The following is a 4,240-nucleotide window of genomic DNA, read 5'->3' on the forward strand; positions in this document are numbered from 1 at the left end:
GCAAAGACATATTACTCCTGTTACATAAAGCTTGGCTTTTAATAAAGGTTCAATTTGCATATTGAGATGACAAACCAGGAAAGTATAAAGCAGGAACCCTTTAAACAAATTATTTTGGAAGCCTTATCAAGTTCTGTTGCACTGAATGTCAGACAGACTACACCCATATGAGAATGATTTTTATTCAGCAATAGGTCTGGTCACTGCTAAGGCTTATTACATTTGATCAAGTGCTTTGGGAGCATTTTCACTCTCAGATTTTTCCATTGGTGAATCTGGGCTATCTCCTAACCCCGTCTGCAATTTTTGAGCACCTTGGTAGGCATCCCTATGTTTTTCTTGTGTAATACATGTTTCCGATCCACAATCATAATTAGACAGTCACTTGCTCTTTCCTAAAGACTGCAGATAAGCATTAAGACCTCTTCTACAAAAGGCCAGAGTTGCTAAGCTCTGTGATAGAGGCCATCTTTCCCACTGCCATCTACATGGTGACATTTTGATTTCATGAACACATTAGGAGGTCTCGTACTCCAAGTTAATTGAAGTGCACACATACTCCTAGAAAAATATTTCAGTGTTGCAAACCCTGGTGCTCTTATTGTGAGTCTCAGGATGTCTGCTCAGGCCCGGTTTGACAAAGCCCTGGCTGGGATGATTTAGTTGGGGTTGGTCCTGTTTTGAGCAGAGGGTTGGAGTAGATGACCTCCTGAGGTCTCTTCCAACCCTAATCGTCTATGATTCTGTGATCCTTAAAGCCTCAGCTTGAGGAGTCTCAGCTTTCATCTCTAAAACAAAAGTAAATCGATATCCCTTATGGCTGCAGAGATAAGGACTTGAAAATGTGAACTCAAAAGGTTCAAAAAGCAAATAAAGCGAACCACACATTTATTAGTTTTACAATTTGTTTTGTTTTTAAGTCAATTGACTGATAATTTGAATGTTTGGGGCTGGCAGCATTGATATTTTCAACGCATAGCGCTAAAAGTTTGACAACAAAACCCCCCAAAATTCAGAGAGTTATAGGGACCAGATGGTACAATGCTATAGAAAAACAGGATACACAGGCTTTTATTATACCTCTCCACTGCACGTTCAAAGCAGCCCTGGTTAGCAGTGACCAAAAGCTGTTACTGTACGATGAGCAGATGGTCTCTGTTAAAGCTTCTCAGACTGGGACCAAAATCACGAAGTCATCATAACAGGCATAGTTATTGGTAGCCTCAGTGCTGAAACTTTCCTGGCCATGGAGGCCAAACTACCCTTTAGCCCATAAAGGTATTGCCATCACATCAGGGTTGAGGTACAATAAAAAGGGATAGGCCAGGGGAAATCTGCACTGCTGCAGCATCAGCATGACTAAGGGTTATGGCAACGCTAAAGCGCTGCCGCGGCAGCACTTTAACGTGGCTTGTGTTGTCGCGGCTCCCACCTCCACAAGGGGTGTAGCTACCAGTGCTGGAGCGTGGCTCCCAGTGCTGCTGCACTGTCTACACTGGTGCTTTACAGCGCTGAAACTTGCTGCGCTCAGGGGGGGGTGTTTTTTCACACCCCTGAGCAAGAAAGTTGCAGCGCTGTAAATAGCCAGTGTAGACAAGCCCTAAGAAGAGCACTTCACTGCTCCAGAGCAAGTAACCCAGTACCTTTCACAAGAACTAAATTCACAAAAATGTAGGGGGCGGGGGAAAGTTGACAGCTGAAATTCACTGCACTATCATCTACTCTGGGCATTTCAGGCTTCTGAAGTCCTTTGCAACTTAGAGAAATCCGATCTGTTTTTCTAGATGTGTATCGTACTTCTTAGACCCACACTGCACATATTTCACACTAATACTTACCCTTACATATACATGAACAATATTTTCACTAGGCCGCTGCTAATAGTCACACTGATACACCTCTACCCTGATATAACGCTCCCCGCTATAACACGAATTCAGATATAACTCAGTAAAGCAGTGCTCCGGGCGGGCGGGGCTGCACACTCCGGTGGATCAAAGCAAGTTCGATATAACGCGGTTTCACCTATAACGTGGTAAGATTTTTTGGCTCCCGAGGACAGCGTTATATCAAGGTAGAGGTGTACTTTCTTTCCGCTGCAAAGTGTCAACAAAAAAATTAAAACTAAATTCTCACACTATTACTGGGCTTTCTGTAGTCCCTTGGCACAGTTTTAAAATGTGCTGCCCTGATGTAAATCCAGAGTAAAGTGGAGAATTTGAGATCCTGGTTTTTTAGACAGCCACTTCATAATTTAACTTTTTTTAGAGGGGTGTTTTAATTTCCTTTGTTTAAAAAAAGTAAAAATATAAGAATAAGGTTCCTTTCACAGCTTTGCTCTGGATACTGCTATTCTCTTTGTGGTCTCAAGGAGGATGGCCACAACCAGAGGCTTCAACTTCCCTCCCAGAAATGGTCTCCATTGCTCAAGGTTCTCCACCCCACACCACTTTTCCTGAATTAAAGCCACTCACCCCATCAGGGACACCCTTAACCTGAACCCAGCTGTCAGCTGCAAAGCACAAGACAGCTATTTGGAATCACATCTCTAGCTTCCTAGTTAACTCTCTTCTCATGTCATCTCTGGATGTTCTACGGAACCAAGGAGACATTCTAACACCATGGCTGCCAATGTTTCTGTCACAATAATATGTACACTGATTATATATAGCTACAGAGAGAGAGATTTTTAATAGATCTGAAGTCATACTAAAAAAAATTATTGGCCTTTACTAATCTGTTAGGATAAGCACAGAGTGCTGCCAAATAAATAATGTAAAAAGGCAGACATGCTCAATTGCCATGTATTGGTTTTTCATCTCCACAATTAAAATTACAAGGTAAAGGTACATGGGTGTCAAAGATTATTATCGGCCCGCTCTCTCCTTTGTATTGTCTGCCGCCTCCCCTATATTTCCAGTCTCTGAATCTCCCCACAAATCACTCACACTCTTAATTCCCTACTTCTGCTTTCTACCTAATTTATGCCTCCCCCCACACTCACTCGACCAGAAAGCCCAGTCGAAAAGGGACCCAGGTGGCTCCAGTCAGCACTGCTGACCTAGCTGTTGACAGTCCAGTTGGCGCAGGGCTGGCAGGCTCCCTACCTGGCTCCGCACAGCTCCCAGCAAGGGGGTGGGGGGTGGGGTGACATGTCCCTTGGTTCCTAGGTGGAGGGACGGCCACGACCTCAGCGCCAGCTCCGCAGTGCCCATTGGCTGGGAACCACAGCCAATGGGAGCTGCGGGAGCAGTGCCTGTGCGCAGAGTCTCCTGGCCACACCATCGCCTAGGAGCCAAGGGACATGTTGCTGCTTGGGGGGAGCTGCCTGAGGTAAGCATCACCCAGAGCCCGCACCCCCAGCTCGCATCCCAACCCCCTACCCCAGCCTGGAGCCCCCTTCTGCACCCCAAACTCCTTCCTGGATCCCACATCCTGCACCTCAGCCCCCTGCCCCAGCCCGGAATCCCCTCCCACACCCACACTCCCACCCAGAGCCCACCCCACCAACCCACTGCTCCAGCTTGGAACCTCCTCCTGCACCCCTGGCCTGGGCCAGAGCCTGCACCCGCACACCAACCTCATTGGGGGGAGGGATAGCTCAGTGGTTTGAGCATTGGCCTGCTAAACCCAGGGTTGTGAGTTCAATCCTTGAGGGGGCCACTTAGGGATCTGGGGCAAAATTAGTACTTGGTCCTGCTAGTGAAGGCAGGGGGCTGGACTCGATGACCTTTCAAGGTCCCTTCCAGTTCTAGGAGATAGGATATCTCCATTAATTTATTTTTTATTTTTAACCTCCTGCCCCAGCACCCATCATTTCTGGCCCCACCCTGGAGTCTGCACCCCTAGCCCAGAGCCCATACCCTCCCCCACACACACCAACCCCCGCCTTAGACAGGAGCCCCCTCCCACACTCCAAACCCCTCAGCCCCAGCCCAGAGCTCCCCTCCTGACCCCCAAACCCCTCATCCCCGGCCCCACCCCAACCCCCTGCCCCAGCCTGGTGAGAATGAGTGGAGGAGGGTTGGGAGAGCGAGCAGGGATGGAGAGAGGGGATGGTGGGCAGAGCCTCAGAGAAGGGGCAAGGCTTTGGAGAAGGTATGGGCCGGGCAAGGGTGTTCGGTTTTGTGCGATTAGAAAGTTGGCAACCCTACCTCCCTATCTCCTCAGTCTCTACTCTGCTCTACAAATAATAGCAGTAGCTCCCCAGTCACTAAAAGCAGAAACAGCAGCTCCCCAG

This window comes from Emys orbicularis, chromosome 2 (assembly GCF_028017835.1).
Source record: "Emys orbicularis isolate rEmyOrb1 chromosome 2, rEmyOrb1.hap1, whole genome shotgun sequence".
NCBI classification, from domain to species: domain Eukaryota; kingdom Metazoa; phylum Chordata; order Testudines; family Emydidae; genus Emys; species Emys orbicularis.